The sequence below is a fragment of the Dasypus novemcinctus genome, chromosome 4 (assembly GCF_030445035.2).
Source record: "Dasypus novemcinctus isolate mDasNov1 chromosome 4, mDasNov1.1.hap2, whole genome shotgun sequence".
Classification (NCBI taxonomy): Eukaryota; Metazoa; Chordata; class Mammalia; order Cingulata; family Dasypodidae; genus Dasypus; species Dasypus novemcinctus.
In genome coordinates, this window is record NC_080676.1 from 127328694 (window position 1) to 127350115 (window position 21422).

At 34.4% G+C, this 21422-nt stretch overlaps 1 protein-coding gene across 13 annotated transcripts in view; it reads left to right on the forward strand.

The window, feature by feature from the left end:
* The window catches only part of ROBO1 (roundabout guidance receptor 1), a 1228714-nt gene that overhangs the window by 884309 nt on the left and 322983 nt on the right, over positions 1-21422 (forward strand). The window lies entirely within an intron of this gene.

Consider the following 21422-nt stretch of genomic DNA (forward strand, 5'->3'; position numbering starts at 1 on the left):
AGCAATTATAAAGTTATAGCTGTACAAAGGCGTTTGAGAAATTATTCCAACTCAGTCATATTTTTGATGGTGAATCAAGCCCAGAGAATTTTTTTGATCATGCTTACACAGCATATAATACTTAAGTTGACACAGGATACCAAAGATGTTTGATATTAGCGTAAAATTTAGTTACAAGGAATAAAATATTAAGATAACAATTTAAAACTATGTCAGAACCAGCCATTCACATTTAAAAAAAAGATTTTCGTGAAACCTAATTTAATATTTCTCTATTCACAGTTAATTGATGATGTATTTATTGCCTCTCTCTTATTATTGCCTTGATTCTCAATGAAGTTCTTACAACTAAAATTGTGAGATGTATGAAAGCCATAATCTTACATAATAGAAGACTGTTTTGATTTTTGTATTTTTAAACAAAATTTTAAATATAAAACAAGCAAAGCATTTTAAACGGTCAACCTATTTATAAAAGAATGTTCATGTTTTGATAGGTATCTTTCAAAATTATCTTATAAACATCTTGGTAACTTTTAAATACATTTATATTTAGGAAGAAATATTCCCTGTGGAAATAAAATTGAGTTAACATTTGAAAACAAGTGTAGAGAATTAAGAAGGATGATGGAGATGATCTAAGCTAACTCCTATTTTTAGTAGATAAGAAACTGAAGACTACTAGGGAAAAATTCTCTGCATTTATAACTTCTTATAAATTTAAGAGTATACCAACGAAATATCAAAGATTATCTCATTCCTGTATGATTTCCTACTCTTGCATTCTTATCATTGTCAGAATTTTTTAAAAAGTTACAGACTTGAATAGAATTTCTGAACACTTACCCTCTAGATCTTCCTTTCAGAACCCCTCCAGTTTTACCATAGATGATCAAGATACCATTAATGCACTACGATTTAGAGAACTGTCTTTTCTAATCTAGCTTTTGTGTAGATATTTTAAAAGACACTATTAGTTTCCGGTTAAGTTCTCTTTGCTAATCTAGGCATTCCATTACCTTGAAAGACCATTATGAGAAAAGCTCTTCTAGTCTTAGCCAACCAATATAAGATCATGGAATTGAAACGACACATAAGTTCTTTTATAGAACTTTGACCATCAAAATATTGAAATACATAGCTCCCTCTGCCTAGTTCATAACTTGTAATATTCATCATGTCTCTGAAATGTTTTCAAGTTCCAGAGAAAAAGAATATTACAATTTACTGAATAAATTTAATAAAAGTACTTTTTAGAAAACTTTAGGATAATAGTCATCAATTCATATACTTTTAGTGAGAGAAATGTACAGACACCTTATATATTTATCAATATAGTTTAGGGACACTTTGTAGTGATTGTAATAATTCTTTGAAATCCTGAAAAAAAGTAGTTTCTCCTTAAAATAATTTTTACCGTAATTGAATTGCAGTGATTAAAAGCATAGTTTTATTTGGATAAATTGTATGTTCTATGGGAAAATAAATTCTCTGCACATGAAAAAGGGATTTGCATGTTTTATAAAGTTTGGAAAATTTATTTAGTGAATTCATGCTTCAGTGCACTACAAATGGATGTGTTGTAATTTAATTCACATGTATTTAAATTATTTACTTTAAGCAGTGGATACTGCTCATTAATCATTTTTAAATGTGTCTGTATCCTAAAAACAAAATTAGCCTTTTCTATGTTACATAAATAAACAAGGGGGAGAAAAGCCTGGGTTGTATTTGCTGTAAGTTAATTTTTTCCTGGAGAATATTGCTAAAATTATTTTATGTTTCCTTAGTTTAGGTATCAAAGTTCACTTCGAACTATTTTTTCTTATTCTCCCCAAAGGCTCAGACACGGGAAGACAAAGATTGTATCTTACTTCTTAGTCAAGTTACAGTCCACAAAGTAATAGTATTAACAAAACTGTCTTGAGGCAATGCAGGTTTCAAGCACAGTTGTTGGGAATGCTTTTAAAAACATTTATTCCCATTTTATTTGCCTTTAAACCAAGTTTTACAGCTGTAACAACAACTGGATTTCTTGGTTCCTAACAATTGTCAACCTCTCAAACACTGAAAAAATTAATGTGGAATTTCATTTAAATCCTGTCTCTGTATAAAAGTGATAATATGTTTGTTGTGCTTTTAATATTTATTTAAATTAAAATAATATACTGAAAGGATAGTATTTTTTAGTGATCTTTAGGATTTATCCTATTTTTCATTTATATTCAGATTACGAGTTTAGACTGCAGTGCAGAGAACAGGTCAAGTTTTTAGTGCTCATCTTGCCATGTGGTGAAAGCTGTGTTTCTAGTTATAGAAAATTCAGTTTTGATGCATTTAAACTTATTGAAATGATTTTAAAATCTAACAATTGCAATGGTAAGAAATGCTAATAAGTTTAATGATTTAAAAAAATCTCTTCACTTTCCTGTACCCTTATATGCCTAGTATCCAATGGAAACTTTTGGTACTTTCTGTAAAGGAAAATATTTTTTAATCACAGGTGTGTTTTTTCAAAACAAGAAGGATGTATCTTGATAAGGGCATTGATTTAAACAATATAGAAATGTTCTTTTTAAGACTTGTAAAAGATCACTATCTATTTCAAATTTCCAATCCAGCTTTACACAAAGGTCTTGTCTTAAAATTACTATTTTCTTGTTTGAAGAGTTAGCTCTACTTGAAAGTCAGTTAGGTGTTGAGGAAAATATTTTATGGGTCTATTCTCCTACACTCAACATCACCGATAATAAAATAAGACCCCATTTTATGCCTAGCATAAATTGTTAATAGTGCTTTGGCATAACTTATATTTAATAAGTAATTTGATCTTGGATAATTACATTGAATTTTAAGGGAAATTAATTTGAACCTTGACTCTAATGCTTTCCATTGTAGAACATAGTTCTCTATGTCATCTGCCAAGCAGTGCATAGTCAGCATATGGCTATTTGCTTCCTATTTAAGCTGTTTTCTCTTGAGGAGGAGAAATTCCCTTCAGACTAGGCAGACATCTGCTGGCTGTCTTAGCAGCAACACCACAGAAGAACTAGCTTTCCTAAAAAAAACAAAACAACAAAAAAATCATTTGTTTGATTAATCAAAGATTAACTCTTCCTGGATTTTATTAATTTGGGTGCTTTTCAGTAGTCATTACTTAGAGGTAAAATGCATTTTGAAGGAAGATTTTCCCATGACTTTCAATATATTATGATATTATTTTGTTATTGTTAAATGATGCTTCTTAAATGATGTCGAATTTGAATTGATCGATTGCTCTCATTTGGGGAATATGATAAAGTAACTGGCTATGTATGCTAAATAGCAATGTGTATACCTAGCTATAATAGAATGTTTTTTTCCAAAGTCAGTTTCATTGTAGAAGGAAGGATTTCTCCTTAGGGTGAAATGGTTCAGATGAGTGGTTGGACATAGAATATGCTATTAAATTATAAAATATTGATTCTGTGTGTGTTATAAAGTGTTTAGCACAATGATTGGCATATAGTTATATTCCATAAATCTGTGTGATTCTGTATGGGGTCTGAAACTGAGAGGGAAGCCCTGCTCAAAATCATGCAATTCCAGTCCCCCATTTTGAGCTTTGGGATAGTGAGGGGAATCCTGAGCTCTGTAATGTCAGCTCGAAGGCTTAGAACTAACTGTTTGCTGAAAGCAGTGGGTACACACATAGAAATACACATGTATATATTGTTCCCAGATGAACTTATCTTTGACTTTAACCTGCTTTATAGTGCATCTTTAAATATATTCCTTCTTTCCTAATATACCTTAAAAAAAAAAATCTGAAATTTTCATACTTAGACCAGATTCTAAAACATTTTTTAAAATGTCACATCATATTTTGTTTTTAGTATTCAAAGGAGGAGTGTTCAAGGACCCTGTAGTTGAATGGTTTTAAAATCTCTCTCCACTTTTCTGCATGCTTATATTCTAAAATGCACTTGTTCTTTCTTCCAAAGTTGATGCATAATTTATTTATTTATTTAAAGATTTGTTTTATTTATTTCTCTCCCCTTCCCCCTGTTGTCTGCTCTCTGTGTCCATTTGCTGTGTGTTCTTCTGCGTCCACTTGCATTATCAGGTGGCACTGGGAAACTGCGTCTCTTTTTTGTTGTGTCATCTTGCTGTGTGTGGCACCACTCCTGGGCAGCCTGGACTGTTTTCATGCAGGGCAGCTCTCCTTGTGGGGCACACACCTTGCGTGCGGGGCATCCGTACACTGCACAGCACTCCTTATGCATGGCAGCACTGAGCATGGGCCAGCTTGCCACATGGGTCAAGAAGCCCTGGGTATCGAACCCTGGACCTTCCATAGGTAGGCGGACGCTCTATCAGTTGAGCCATGTCTGCTTCCCAATACATAATTAAAGAATGGTTATAAAGTGTTCAGCACAATGATTGGCACATAGTTATATTCCGTAAGTCTAATTTACTGTTGCTTTCATTATTTCTTTTATAGTAAGGATAACATTTAACTTTTCTATTTTAATTTATATATTTGTTTAAACAAAAAATCAATATTGCAAATTCCCTAACATGATTATACTTACTAAAGATTTGATTTTTTAAACTATTAATCAGAATATATTTTTGTAGCTGCCTTTTATAGCAATACTTTTGGGCTTTTATTAGCTTGTCATTTTATCATCTTAAATGAGAAATAAAAATCAGAAAATCAGGAAAAGTATCACAAAATCTTAATGAATGTAATAAGTAGTAAGTTAATCTACTTGTTTCATCCAAATATAAAGTTTAAATTGCACTATAAGTCAATTGTAAACACACTTAGTAAACTTTGATACCACATTAAGGCAGAAGACAGTTTTTGAAAGCACATAAAATTTCTTGCTTTCTTGCCTTCGTTCAAAAGAGTAGTTAACATGAAATAAAAAAGCAGAAATCCATATTCCCTAATCCAGGGGAGAGATGACAGTGGCAATGGCCATAAAGAAAAGGATTGAGTTTTAATAGATATTTCAGCAGAAATGGAGAGAGTTTACTAATCATTTAGAAAGTGGGTGTTAGAGGAGTTGGCTGAACCAGAGAAATTTTACAATTTATCCTGGCATTGACTATCAGAATATATTCTATCATAAAACTCTTCCTGGTTAAAAATACACCAAATATAAGATATGGGCGATGTTCTTTCATAGTTTGTAACAAATGTTTCACAACAATGCAAGGTGTTGGTTGTGGGGTGATGTGTGGGAATCCTGTATGATGCTTGTTTTGTAAGTTTGCAACTTTCACAATACACTTTTTGTTTATGTATATGCATGTATGAATGATATACTTGAATAAAATTTTATTAAGAAAACTCCCTGGTTAAACAAATTATAGACTCAGGATAGGTGTTCAGATTACTTCTTGAGTTGGACAATCTTTTGTTTTTCTTTATTTTACCTAATTATTGTATATTAATCTTTAGTAAATTTCCTAAAAGATCTTGGAGTGGGAGCATATTGTACATTTTCTTTCCTTTGTTCCCAATCAAGGTTAAGGAAGAGGATGGATTTATAGAGATCACTTAAAACTGACTTTTAAAATTGTACTTTATTTTCTGATTACATAAATGATATTTTTTCATTATAGAGCACTTTAAAAATACACAGAGGCTTGTAACTCCACTATACAGGGTTAATTATATTTTCATTTTGTTGCATATCTTTCTAGTCTTTTTTTTCTATATACTGTACACTGAATGATGCTTTTTCTATAGGTAGATGTTCTTTATGGAAAAGAAATTTACTATTTAATTAGTATTCATTCTTTTCTTAGCAGTCCCAAAATAAGTTGGAACACATAGTTAGCTATGTCATAAAGACTAAATAGAAAAGTTCAGCTCTCAATATTGAATGCTACGAAACAGATGATGTCTGCTAAACATTACTAGATACACCATCCTAGACCAGTTTCAACCCAGTAATTTTGGAGTTAGATATATTCCATTATCAGTATTATAAGTCAGCCTTTATTTTTCACATATATATGAATATATGTTAAAAAGTACCAAGACGATTATTTCAACACTTGTTGATACTTAGATATAAAACCCATTGAGGCTTCCAGAAAATCAGTTCAGATGTTTTTTTATGGGAATTCTCGGCAGTGTCTCAAACAATTATATTGTCTTTAAAAATAATGAAATAACAAGATGGAGCTGGTAATTGTTATCATTAGATCACACTCCTTTTAATCCTTCTAATTTAAATATGAAATATTAGAAGCCTTTCCCAGAAACACAGAATAACTTGAGTATCATTTGTAGTTATTTTTAAACTTGTTTCAGTGACAAGTTTTTTTAAAAATAGGAGCATACCTGAACCTGTTAGTATAATTATTTTAGTTAATAAAACTTAAGCTGTCATTCATTATTAATTTAAACATTTTATGGACATATGTTTTGTCATTGTTATGTTATATTAAAATAAAGCACTATTGAATGTCTTTGGGGGATAAAACTTCATCTGTCTCATTGTATATAATGTGGGCATTAGAAATGTTGTTTTTCTCTAATAACAAAAATTTGATGGAAAAATTTTGCTTTTTAAAAGGCAGATACCAAATAAAATTATTGAGACTACCAAAATAGAGCTTGTCTAAAAAATTAGTGATTTTCCTAAATAACTGTTTTTTTCAGACATTCTGCTTTGTTCTATACATTCAGTGATGAACTAAAAGGAAATGGTTCATATGTCATGGAAATTGTAGTGTGGTGAAAAAACACAGAAAATAAGCAAAAACCTATACAAATATTTTTTATTAAAAAACATGTTCCAGGAAAGGTTGGGGTCAGAGCTGAAGGATGGAATACATGTAGACATTAATAGCTGAAGAACAAAAGAAAAAGTATTTCAGACAAAGAAAAGAGCACAGGCAAAAGGCTATGAAAAAATCATGGGCTGAGTATATTTGGAAAAATGAAAGACAGTATGGCAGATGAGTAAGGGAGAAAAGTGGCAAGGGTTAAATCTTGCAGTCTTGTAAACTACGTTAAGGATTTTGGATTGTATGTTAACTGCAATGAGATCCACAGAGTTTTTAGCTATGGTGGGATTGACATTATCTCAATGTCAATGTTTTAAAACACCACTCATGTTACCTGAGTACCACTGTGTAGCAATTGTTGCACAGTGGCTGATTTGATAGTGAGGAATCTAATTAGGAGGATGTTGCAGTACCCCAGGCAATAAATGTTGATAGGTTGAAACAGGTATGATGTGGAAATGCAGAGAAAAGAGGGCCATTCAATTTGGATAATGTGGGCTTGGCTTGGAGAGTTGAACAGTAAAAACTCAATTTTGAGGGAGGTACAGTTACTGGTGATGGCAAGATCAAGGCCAAGTGCATGACTGTCCAAGTGGATTTGGGAGTTTGAATTAGTATGTTAGCTTTGAATGTCTAAAAGTAGTTAGTTCTGTGTGCTTCAGGCCATTATGGTCCCTTAAAATAGTACTTTGTGCTTTTCCTTTAGCCTGCAATGTGCTTCCCTTCCTTTTCTACTGATGAGGAGTCACTACCTTACAGCTCAAGGGTCACCTCCTCTGAAATTATGCCATAGCCAGTTTGCCTTCCTTCCATGCTCCTCCTCGTCTTGCTCTGTCCATCCCCTCTTTGCTTGTTCTCCCCTAGCCCTCAGTGCACACCTCCGGCATGCTGTTCCAAAGTCTATCCTTCATTCATCTTTTCATCCCAAATGATGAACCATTCCAGGCACATTTTAAATGTATTCTAAGATCTAATAAATAACTGGAAAGTGTTTTATATTTGATGTGTGATGAACCTCCTTAGGCAATATAATACCACTTCAAGGAGCCATCTAGGCTATGCTTTTTATTCATTTCCCATTGAACTCCTTTGTAAAGTTAAGCTGTTCACATGATCTCAAACACTCATTTGAAAACAGTGCTTAGTACTTAGAATGCAGTCATTCAGTACTAGTTCCCTTCTTTGCAAGGTTCTGGAATATTTAAACAGCTCTTCTGGGGATAACATTACTCAGGGAATTTAGCAGAAGTCCCGTAGTACAAAAAGCCAAATGAGTTCTCTTTAGGCTCTGAAAAATGTGAAGCTGGCTCTCTAAGCTTAGTGACCCCTCTGGGCAGCATCAACATGTGTTTACATCCCTAATGAATGTCTAATAGAAAATGAAGGAACTTAAATTCTTCCTGGCTGATAAGGGAACAATTCCTCTGTTCATGGTGCCTGAGGGAGCTTGCGAGGGGTCACTTATGAAACTTTATATATGCAAAACAGGATCTAGCCACCTTTACTGTCCCTTTTCTTTTGGGATTGCAGAAAATACAGCAAATGGTTATTCTCTAAAGCAGAATTATTTATACTCTTGTGCTTTACCAGTAATCAATATATTACATGTAAAACTTTACTATATAGTCCAGTAGATTTATATTTTTAATGAAGCAAATTTAATCAGAAATCATGGGGAAATTACAGCATAGTAATATTTTAAATTTCTTATTACAATCTTAGTCTTTGGTTTCTTTTGATGAAATAAACAATTTTCTTAAAGCTTAGTTAAAATAAGATTTAAAAAGCCAATGGATAGCACAACATTGTGGATATAATTAACACAACTGAATTATACATTTGAATATGGCTAAAAGGGAAAATGTTAGATTGTATACATGTTACTAGAATAAACATTGAAAAAGCATAGAAACTCTACAATACACACAGTGAACCCTAATGTAAACTATGGACTATAGTTAATAGTATAATTATGCTTTTTTTTAAACAGATACCACCCAAAATCGCAAATTGTTAATAAAAGGTATGCTATTATGGGGTGTGTAGGGGTTGGGATATGGGAACTGCACTTTCTGCATGATTTTTCTCTAAACCTACAACTTCTCTAATTTAAAAAAATCATCTAGGGGCGTGCTGGAGATTAGAATGGTGAGTCCCATTTCAGACTGACTGAAATGGACTCTGCATGTTACAATATTCCCATAATTCATATGCAAAGTCAGCTTTCAAAAGCACAGGTGTTTATTGTGGTACTAAGTTCGCTATATAGACCCTGCACATCCCCTCCAGCCAAGCACACTTTTTGGAAATGGAACCCAATGTGGGTACTTTTTTAGAAGAGAAGCAATAAAGTATGATAAGGGAATTGCTCCAGATTTTTAAAACTGGGGAGTGTGGGAAGTGTACAGAAGAAAAGGGAGAGGCATTTAAGAGACTGGTAAAGACAGCGCGTTAGAAGCAGAAATGAAGAGACAGACACTCATGGGGGAAAAAAAAACTCCGAAGAGACACAGAGGGAAAACCATCTAGAGTAACAAAGAGAAAAACAGGGAGGTGAAGACAGACAAAACAAGAGAACAGAGAGTAAGCCAAAGGCATGGGGAGAAAGAAGAGAGAGGCATAGAGACACAGACACAGAGACCAGTAGGGTGGGGATTAAAGTTCAACAGAAAAGAGGAAGACATTTGCCTGGGTGGAAGGGGAAAAAAAAATTTTTCCCTATAGATGAACACTTAGGAATAAGGCTAAGATATTTACAACTGATGGGATGTGAAATAGCATCTAGGATGTTCAAAACTTTATTAATATCCATACCGTTGTTTACACATGGGAAGTAAATGAAAAGTATCTTAGGTGTTTTAAAGTAAATTCCTGGAAACCTCTGTTTAGTTAACATAATCCAAAAGTGAAATGTTCGGACTTTTGTGTTTACTAGACTCTTATTTACTTAACATTTTCTAGAAGGAAAAATATAGGAAAAAAATAGATTTTACTAATAAGCATGGAACTGTGCTGGAGAGGTCATTTGGAAGTCATTTAACCTGTCCCCCTGACTTTTAGTTCAAATTATCTGAGGATAATTTGTTGTATTTCAAAAGATGTCCAGAACAAAAGATTATCCAGCCTTCATTATGAATATACCTTATATGCATCAGCATATGCTAACAGAAAGTTATTACTTTAATTTACTTAAGTCCTGTGCTGCAGCATCTTTCCCTCACTTTACATGCTGAGTGATAACAGAGAAAAGCTATTTGTTCATTACATAGCAGCTCTCGTATGTTTGAAGATTAAGTGGGGCCTAATTTTAATAAAGTATGTCTGATTTAATTCAAGTTTTTGAGCATAATAAAAGAGGTTTTATGTATAATAAACTAGGTTTTGAGTATACTAAAACAGATTCTAAATTAGTCTCTTTGTCTCCAAACTGGAAATTGTAGCTTTAGTAACATTTTAAGTTTTGTCATATATTACCTAAGGTTTTTAAATTGAAGTTTTAAAAGCATGTTTGACATTTTGCACTTGTCAAGAGAAATAAAAGTTTATGATCCAATTATTTAGTATGCCCTAATGAGATGTTTCTACCTTATCTGTAAACGATGAAATAGAGTTTAGAATAAAAGCCAGAAAGTAAAAAAGAAAATGGGAAAAGACAACCCCACCATTTACAAAAGGATTTATATTCTCCCTCAATCCCTTCCCCCTACCATCCCATATATCTTTCCCAGAAAATCTGTACTTTCTCTAGATTGAGTCAAATTAATTTCTTTTTTTTACAGATTCTTATCCCAGCCAGAAACCAGAAAAACCGATTAGGCCCCTACATTAAATGTAGAAGGACATTTAGAACGTTTGATCATATAACTCAGCACTTGTCATAGCTTACCCAAGTGACTTCACTTAGTGTTGCAATGTAGGATAGATGCAATCTTGTTGAACCTTACTTAAGGGAATTCTTGAAAAATAATGATTATAGTTCATTTACCCTTGGGATGCCTCTGGGAAGAAGTAGCTGATGAGCTAAAGCAATGGGTTGGTTAAAACAAGAGGAATTTACTGGCTCACGTTTGAGGCTAGAGAATGACCAAAATCAAGGCACCATCAAAGTGATGCTTTCTTCCAGAAGGCTGTGGCTTTCTGGGTGACCCTTGGCCCTTGGCTTTTCAGTCACATGACAATGCACATGGTTCCCTCTCTTGGCTTCTCTTCCAGGTTCTGTTGACTTCTGGCTTCTTGCTCCTCCTCCTGGCTTCTCTCTTTTTTGTGATCTCCCCTATAAAGTCTTCAGGAATAAGATTTAAGACCCATCCTGATTCAGTTGAGCCACACCTTACCTAAGTAAGGGGATCAGAAAGCCCTGTTTAGAATGGGTTCACACCCCCAGGAATGGGTTAAGTGTACAGACATGTTCTTCTGGGGTACATAGCTCGAAGTGACCACATTTGGCCAGGGGACTGAAAACCTGATAACCCTTGCCTTTCCCTCTGCTTCTCCCATCTTCTGCCTAAATTGCCAAAAACTTGACTAAATCCAGAATTCTGCAGTCAGAATCTTAACATTGGTGGCATGAACATAAAAACCACATAAAATCCTTGGCAAAAAATTAGAGATTCAGATTGCTCTCTTAAAATACTAAATAAAAAATTAATAAAATAAAAATTTTGCTATTTATTTTTTAATTACTTCAAACTTTTTAGAACACTCCTGTTTTGTTTAAGGTAAGAAAAAATCCGGAGACTATAGGGACACAGTCTTTGGTATTAATGACTATTTTTGACTGACTTAGTAGTGCTGATGATACACAATTAGTGCCACTTAGGGATGATAGGAAAGAATGTTAATTTAAAAGAATGAAGCAGTTCCAGTTTTAAAAGGATATTATTATTTTTTAATATACTTTTATATTTTTTGTTTTTTTAAAGGAAACTTAGATTACATAAGTGTTACACAAAAAATATAGAGGATTCCCATATGCCTCACTCCCTAGCCCTCCCACATTTTCCCATGTCAGCAACATCCTTCATTAGTGTGGTACATTTGTCACAATTGATGAACACATCTTGGAGCATTGCCACCAAGTGATGATTATAGTTTACATTGCAGTTTACACTCCATCCTGCACATTTTTGCAAGTTATTACATGATATGCAATGGCCTGTATCTGTCATTGAAATGTCATTCAGGATAATAGTGAAGCCAGAAAAGATACATACGTGCATATATGCATACACATACTCATAAGTGAAGAAACATTTTTATATGGCTTGTTACAGATTCAGCTAAAGCCCCTTTTTGTTTTTCATTGTGTTAAAGAATATCTAATTCTAATTTTCCTTAGCTATTCAGTAACATTAAATAGGGTTGAAACGTATGATTTATTCATGAAATTTTTAGGTAGGGAAAACATGAACATTGGAAACCCCCTACCTCTAATATTGCCCTGAAATGCTATCATGATAATTTGCTCAATACCATGATAATTAGCTCAATATTCTTATGGATTATTTTTTCTTAATAAATAATTTATAATTCAGTTTACTTTCATCCTTTAAAAATGCAACACGTGAAATTGATTAGGTATAATTGTGCCTTTGATTAATATTTAATTTGAAATTACTGTACTGATTCAAGTTTGACACAACTGTCATGTTTTATTTTATTATTTTATGTTATTTAGTTTTTTAGGAAGTACCAGGGATTGAACCCAGGATCTTATACATGAGAAGCAGGCACTCCTCCATTTAAGCTACATCTGCTCCCTTGTGTCACATTTTAGATGGCTAAGTTTATATTAGAAAACTTACGTGTGTACATGTCTTTATGATTCCTCACTGTTTTATTATTCAAAACCAACATTTTTTCAAGTGCTATAAAGTAATGTGTTATAATGTGAACATAGGCATGCATATAATTCTTTTTTCAGCTCACTAATACAATTAATTAGATTAGACATCACCTTATTTTTCAGTTGTAATACATAGGTAATATCTAACTGTTGTAAATGAAAACCGTATACCAATAGGAAAATACAGGTCATTAATTCCGCAGATAACAGGGCACGTCCATATTTTGAGGGTCTGTTTTCATTATTTCATTCAGTGGAACTTGAGCAATCAGTTCACATTGAAAGCAGTTGAGTCACTGACGCTTATGAAGGTCTCTTGCATTATTAGGCAGGTTTTTGGGGGAAACAAAACCGACAGGATATATATTTAAATATTGTGAGGTTTACTTTAGTAATTGTCTAATCCAACTAGGGGAATTGGCAAATCCGAATTTGGCAGGATAGGCTGCAATTTGGGAAGTCCGCTGGAGGCTTTGATGAATTCCCAGGAGAAGTCAGTTGGCTGAAGTAGAGATAGAAATTATGTTTTCTGTCTGCCTAAATCCTCATTTCTTGCATTAAGGCCTCCAATTGATTGGATGACAGACTCCCCTTATTGCCGAAGTTAAATCTCTTTTGTCGATTGTAGATATAATCAGCCATAGATACAATCAAACTGACATTGATTTAAATCCACAGAATTCCTCACTGTATCAGGCAGACCAGTACTTGATTGACCAAACCACTGGACACCATAACCTAGCCAAGCTGGCACCTGAACTTAACCATCACAGCCCTCCTAGTGGGACTGATGTCTTAGGTAACTTGCATTGATTAGCTAGAGCGATGGCTTGGGAGAGGAGTTACTTTCTATAGGACAAGGATGCATGGTGCTTCTTTCCCTTCTTCCGAGTCCCATCATCATTTCTCCCATGAAAGGCATTTTGAAATTAAACAAATGTTGGAGGCTGCTCTGTACACATCCCTCAAAGCTCGTTCTCTGATTCGGCCCAAGTCTCTGGAGTCCATCCTAAGGTAATCTGCAGTTGTATAGTTACTTTGTCCCTGAGGAAAGGGGACTCTTAAACATTTCCTGTCCATTTTCAGCAGTAAATTAATCGAAAAAAAAAAAATACATATATGTGTGTGTGTGTATAGAGAGAGAGAGAGAGAGAGAGAGAGAGAGAGAGAATCATGTAAATAGTATAGATTTGTTTGCTGTTGATATTTCCCTCCCTGGGATTTCAGCTCAGTGAGGTCAAGGACCTTATCATTCATGGTCTTTGGTGATCTAAAACAATGCCTCGCCCAGAAAATATGCTCAAAAATGTTTGATGAGTGGTATTTGGTAAGCTTAATGCTTGGGATTGATTTTCTAGGGCTTTCTTAAGGACTTGATAATGTCTCTGAATCTCTGTGGATTCATTTTCTTATAAAAATATGTAATGCTATTTGTTTTCTTATATAATAATTGGATAATTGGGTAACTATTGGAAAATAGTTTGGAAATGCCACACATAGGCATTTTATAGATAAATGGCAGTTATCTTTATTAATTTATCCATAGTATCCTTAGAACTTCTATTTCTTATGCTTTTGTAAAATTGTACAAACATAGGACCCAAAAGTACATCAGGCAGTGACTCTAAAAAAAACAAATGAAGGAAGAAAGGAATGAAGAGAAGGAGAGATGGAAGAAGAAAGAAAAGAAGTGGACTTAAATCTAATTAACTCCAACTACCTTGTCTATGATCTTTTCTTTAAAATTATGCTTTTTTTAAAAAGTGAGCATTTGTCCTTTTTTGGTTGACAGTTTTCACTCTTTCAGCCTTTGTTGTCTAAGGTAAATTGGTGAGGGTAGGCCATGATGAGGGGTGGGGGGGCCTTCCCTATAAGAGTTTATTCTGTGGTCTTTATTTTTGAAGAGCAATTTTAGCCTTAAAGTTTAATTATCTTCTCACTGCAATTATTCTTTTGACTGGCCTCACATGCCTTTAATCCCATGTAAATCTAGTTAATTTTTTTGTATATTAGCATGTTTTGATCTTTAGAGCTCTTTTCTGCTTTTTTATATGCATTGTTTTTTCCCTGTACATATAGTTGTTTGACTAATTTAACTGTTCATGTGAGATTTTGTTCCTGTTACAAGTATGTTTTTGTGCCAGTGAACTTTCACGTGTTTTATATGCAGACATTGCCATTTGTATCCTGCTACTTAAAAGCTTGTTTTTCAATGCTTGCTAACTTCCTAAAATTCTGACTTTTTACAAGGTGGATTTATTTTGAGAACAAAATCATATTATTTCAGAGGTATTCCATTTGGAACATTTATTGCACAACAGGGAATCTCTCATTTCAAAATGACCTGTATTGCACTCACTGTTTACAAAAAACTGTTCATTTATCTGACATAAGGGGCTAATCAAACTGCCTTAAGTACATTCCTGGCTGTTTGGAAGCTTTTTTTAAACACCGTACTTATGCTATGGAAATTGAGTGTATATATATATATATATATAAAATCATTATTGAAATACTGAACAGACCCGGAGGAAGAAGATTGAATTTGAATTTTAATGTTCAGGTTAATATAATAAGGTTTTAAAATATATTTTAGTTAAGATAAATTGGTACTTAGTAAAATCTTATTCTTGAATGAATATAGTCTATTTTTTAAAAGGGGCTTGAATTTGAGGTGAAAGAACATATAATTGTAATAATAGTCAATAATTTCTTTAGTGTTTTCTGTGCTCCAGGCATTAATTTAAGCACTTTACACATATTATTTTATTTAATCTTCACGACAACTTAATGAAACTTAATGAAACAGGTACTATTACTGTCCTCACTTTTCAGATGAGGAAAACAACCCGGGTTCTTTAAACAACTTTGTACATGTCTGTAATCCCTGTTATTTTACCTCTCACCCTGGAGGATCCTTGATTAGGAATGTGAAATTTAAAGTAAATTCATTTTTTGCATGACACAATAACTGTCTCAAAAAATAATGTCAAAACATGACAAATTTTACTTCCTTTGGCAAAATAACTGTTAATGTGTAGCCAGTATGCCCTAAAATAGGTAACTAACTTTATATTTTTCTTTTTTTTCCTAATGTTCATAGGAAAAAATCAGTAAAATATTAATATTGTTTTACATGCAATTATTTTTTATACATGAAACTTTTATATAGTTATCCTGCCACTGTTAATTGGTTCAAGACCTGTGTGTTTTGCATTTAGGATTAAGGTGTGGCTTTGATATCTATCGATTATTGACAATCACATTATCACAGGATTAGTATACTTAAAAATAGACTCCCCTCCATAAAGTTTGAGATGGCCTAAAAGAAGAAAGCAAACTGATAGTTGGTTATTGCTCTTTCTGTGTGTCTTCATTAAGGTCTAGGAAATTTAACCTATATCAACTTGCCTTCCCAGTAAGTGTGTTTGGGTGAAGAAACCATTACCTAATTCAGCCCTTTAAAAGAACATGACAGGCATGTCCAAGAGAGATCAATGCTAGGATCTCCTGACATGGAATAGGTAATCTTTTAAAGCCTAGATATCGACAAGGCAATCCACAAAGTAAATAGCTAGGAAGCAGTGAAGTTTGAGTTGGTTTACAGTTGTGCACACATACTGTTTCCTTTTCCTTTGTATTGTTGAGTTCATTCTCGTAACATGTTCAGCTTCCTGCTAGGAACATCTACTTTGATTCCACTTAATTTACCCTTAAACTTTTTGCTTTGTGACATTGAGGTGAACACTTTTATCCACTCCCCAAGGTCAACAATTTTAATTCCTCAACTTAAAAAATGAGAGTTACTCATCTCTAGCTTTTCAGTGATGTGGAAGTCCCAGTGTTTTAACATGGCCTTCATTAGTTGACCTAGAATTTGCATGACTCCCTTCAATCAGAAGCTCCATTGAAGCAACATTTCTGAGGATGCACTTGGGGTTGTTTGAAGTTCACATGGCCATGATCTCCTGATGTCAGACGTAAATGCCACTGAGAAAATCAGACACAAAAAGTGTCTGAAGGTGATAGTCATAAGTCATTTGGACAGTTTTAGAGATAACATGTCAGTATATCACTGGCCTTTTTGACAAAATTGTTGAAGTATGTGTAAGCATATGGAAAATCATGTCAATGTGATGTTCCATTGCTACAGAAAGAACTACAAGAAAGGATCAATAAATTGGTTGCAGAAACAATGTGATAAAAATTAGATTAACACACTTAGAGTAGAACAATTGCCAGAATGCATTATTTTTCCAGACAAGAGTGTTTAATTATCAGTATCCACGAACCTTTTGTTCTAAATGAAGTTTCCTAATTTGAAGGCTGTATGGATGCATTTTACTCAAATCCACAGGTGTATTTCTTTTTTTTTTTTTTAGGGCCAAGCCATTTTATTGAAGGACTTCTGGGGGGCAGAGGAAGGGGTGGGGACAAGGTCTGACATTGGCAAACTGGCAGGACCTCCCAGCCTTGTAGCTGCGGAAAGGACAGGCATATTTCTGGCACTTCAGGAGGTAGCTGAGGCTAATGGCAATCTCCTTGAGAGGTGAACTTGGAAATTTCAAGAAAGAAAGCCAGTATTCTGGTTTGCTAGGCTGCCAAAAGCAGTATATCAGAAATGAGTTGGCTTTTACAATGGGAATATATTAGCCTAGAAGCTTAGAGTTCTAAGGCTTTGAAAATATGCAGATCTACGCATCATCCGGGTACCTTCTTCCTGAAGACTGGTTGCAGGTGATCCTGGACTCCTCTGTCACATGGCAAGGCACGTGCTGCTTCTACTCTTGCAGCTTCTTGCTTTGTTGACTTTCTCAGTGTATCTAAATTTCATTCTCCCATAAAGGACCCCGGGAACAGGATTAATACCCACCCTGAATGAGGTGGGTCACATACTAACTTAAAATCTTACTCCCAGAAGATCCTACTTAACAACTGGTCCACACCCAGGGGAATGGATTAACTTTAGGAACATACTTCTCTGGGGTACATACAACTTCAAACCATCACAGCCAGGATCTAATTGAGCCAATCTTTTGTATCTTTTGGCTGCCCTATGATAGACTACCTGCTGATTTTTTTGTACCCTGAAGAGTAAGCAAACAGGAATGATTGCTGATCCAACTTTAATTATGAGAAGCATCAAATGGTTCTCTAAAACTTAGAACTAATTCCATTCATATTTGCTGTCTAAAGTGAACATTATTTACCCTATTTCCCAAATTAAAACCTTTCCCGGTTAATAACTTTTCCAAGCTTTTCTTCCATCATGATCAGTTTCCCCATACTTCTCTCATCACATTTAATTCTCTGCTTTGTTTTTTGAACTATAGGCATCCCAAAATATTTATATACCTTTTTGAAAAATATGATTTTCACATTAATTTTTTTTCACTTATAGATGTAAATGTTATAAAAAATAACCTATGTCAGATGAGGAGGAATAAATTAGAATTATTTTATAATTTTCCATTAATATTTTACCATATATATCTTTATAATTTTAATAGTTGATTAGAAATCTCCTAATCAGTAAACAGGTTTTGGTGCTCACAGCATCATGTTTTAATATTTAACATTTTCAAGTATTATTCAAAATTGATTAATATGTGCTGAAAGCCTGTGGCTGGTATAGAATTGTGCCATTTACTTAAAGAAACATAACAATCATGTAACAATCTAGTTGCTGTCTTATATCAGCTTCCATTCTTGAAATTACAATGTTAGTAAGAACTCATCTAGAAAAGGATAAAAAGAAGGGAAATATTTTCTGAATGGAAGCTGGGAGTTGGTATTTAAATGAATTCTTTTAAAAAAAACAGTTATTTCCTTTTTGTTGCTTTCTTGTTTGGGTTCTCTGGATTAGAATTGTTAATAAATCTGCCTAAGAAAAACCTTTCAAAGCTGAGTTGATGATAATTCCCCAGAGGAATTATCAAATGGGTAGATGGATGATTTGAATATATGACGTCTTCTTGCGACTTGGGTTTTAACAGTCTTTGCTTAAATATGTCTTTGTTTTTTCTTTACCATAGTTGAAGAAAGATGATGGAAATTCAGATTTCACGAAATTAATCTTGTTTCTCACTGAAAAACAAATGAACTTGCCTGCCTAAACAAATTATATTAAAGGTGGCCTCAAAGGCAAAGTAAATAGCCTAAATTTATGTAATTTAGCTTAATCTTTTTTCATTAATTAAAAACACTTTTTCTAGGAGACAACAAAAATTACTTCAGTCCCTGTAAAATACAGAATAATTCAGATTCATTTTAAAAATAAATAAATGGCCATTCAGAAGAGAAATTCTAGCTATGCTAATATTAATCACTATTAAATTGGAGTAAGACTATTTAATGATTCAACCTGAGAATTCATGATGAAAATGTTTGATTTTAGACTTACCTGGTTTTCTAATTTCATTCTTCTAATTGAAATGTACTTCCATAATAAAGGTAATGGAGGAAGATTTCCTATTCTGATTAGTTCAAAGAAGATAGTCGAAAACACTTGTGCCATCGCCATCTGGACTTTTTCCTTTTTTTTTTTTCTTTCTTTTTTTTTTAGCAAAAAAGGGAATATTTGAACCTATCCAGTAGTATCTATCCAGGGTCAACCCTCTCTGAACTAAGATGATTAATAACTTCTGGAAACTAGACTATTTAGATTGGAAATTTGAAGTCCATTGTTCTAGTGCCATACTCAGAATCAGAGCCAAAAACCATAATAGGACAAACCTCAAATTTTATTAGGTATTGTTCATGATCATGTAACACTATATTTTGTAATATACATGTATAAAATAAATACTATTGCTCATTAGTTAATTACAAAGCTTACATTTAGAAAACAACGATCTGCATGTATTTCTACTTGATATTTTTTCCAAATCATGGCTTTCCAATTTAAAAAAAAGTTTGTATAGAATCTAAAATTTACTTTGAGAGATTAAACATCATGTCTCGATAAATGTTATATGATAGAAAAGTATCTTTTAAAATGATCAGAAATGAAATATATGAAGCACTACAGGAAAAATAAATCAGTCATATTGGAAATATGTTTATACCAGGTAAAAACCAAGATTAATCTGACCTACATTTTCACTGTGATTTCACATGGAAATCAGGAGGGAGATTACAAAGGTAATTTGAAATAGAAAACGGACAGAAAAATCCTTGCACCATTGATGGAAGCAGGTTAAAATTAAGTCGGGATGGGAAGCAGATTTGGCTCAACTGATAGAGCATCTGCCTATCATATGGGAGGTCCAGGATTCAAACCCAGGGCCTCCTGACCCGTGTGGAGCTGGCCCACGCGCAGGGCTGATACGTGCAAGGAATGCTGTGCCACATAGAGGTGTACCCTGTGTAGGGGAGCCCCACGTGCAAGGAGTGCGCCCCGCAAGGAGAGCCACCTCGCACAAGAAAAGCGCAGCCTGCTCAGGAGATGCGCCGCACACACAGAGAGCTGATGCAGCAAGATGATGCAACAAACAGAGGAACACACAGCGAATGGACAGAGAGAGCAGACCACGGTGGGGGGGGGGGGGGGGGGGAGGAAAGGGGAGAGAAATAAATAAAAAATCTTAAAAAAAATTTGAATCAGGGGAAGTGGCTGTGGCTCAATCCGATGAGCTCCTGTCTACCATACGGGAGGCCCAGGGTTTGTGTCCTGGGGTCTCTTCCTGAAGACAGTCTTGCCCGCAGACAGAGTGTTACCCTGCCCTAGCGCCGCATAGTGCCGCCCCGCCCATAAGCGCAAGGGAGAGCGGACTCATTTAGGTGACGCAGCAAAGAAGAGAAACAAGTAAGAACACAGAAGAGCACGCAGTGAATGGACACAGAGAGCAGACAGCATGCCAAAAAAAGCTACAGGGGGGTGGATTAAAAAAAAACCAAGAAAACAAACACCTGGTGCTAATTTTTCTGACTCCCCAAATTTTGAAATGTCTTTAGTATCATGAAAATCTTTAAGAAAGTTCTAGATATTTCTAAATATTTTGTTGTCTTTTTAATCTTGAGTAAATCTGAATTTAAGACACTGTCAATTATGTATTTTTTAATATGTTTTCAGAAGTTAAGGAAGAATATCTAACTTTGCCCATGCCAGAATAGATTGTCTAGTCTTTTTTTTTTCCACCATGCCATTTGGGAGGAGGGAATAATGGTACCCTGATGGCACCTGAATTTTCAGTATCCCTTCTGTCTCCTCAGTTTACCACTTTTTTTTTTTTTAATCAAACACACACTAAAGATAATAAAAGGGAAACGGACTTGGCCCAGTGGTTAGGGCGTCCGTCTACCACATGGGAGGTCCGCGGTTCAAACCCCGGGCCTCCTTGACCCATGTGGAGCTGGCCCATGCGCAGTGCTGATGCGCGCAAGGAGTGCCGTGCCGCGTAGGGGAGCCCCACGCGCAAGGAGAGTGCCCGGAAGGAGAGCCGCCCAGCGCGAAAAAAGTGCAGCCTGCCCAGGAATGGCGCCATCCACACTTCCCGTGCCGCTGACTACAACAGAAGCGGACAAAGAAACAAGACGCAGCAAATAGACACCAAGAACAGACAACCGGGGGAGGGGGGGAATTAAATAAATAAAAAAATCTTTAAAAAAAAAAAAGATAATAAAAAAAAGGGAACAGGTATTACTTGGGTGTGCTCAAAGCAAATTTTCTGTGTTGATCTTCAAGAGAAAGTACTTTAACGTGGAAGAGATGATTAATATGCCATTTTTTAATAAAATTGTCATTTTACCTATATATTTTCTGTAAAATGCATTTTCTCCATGC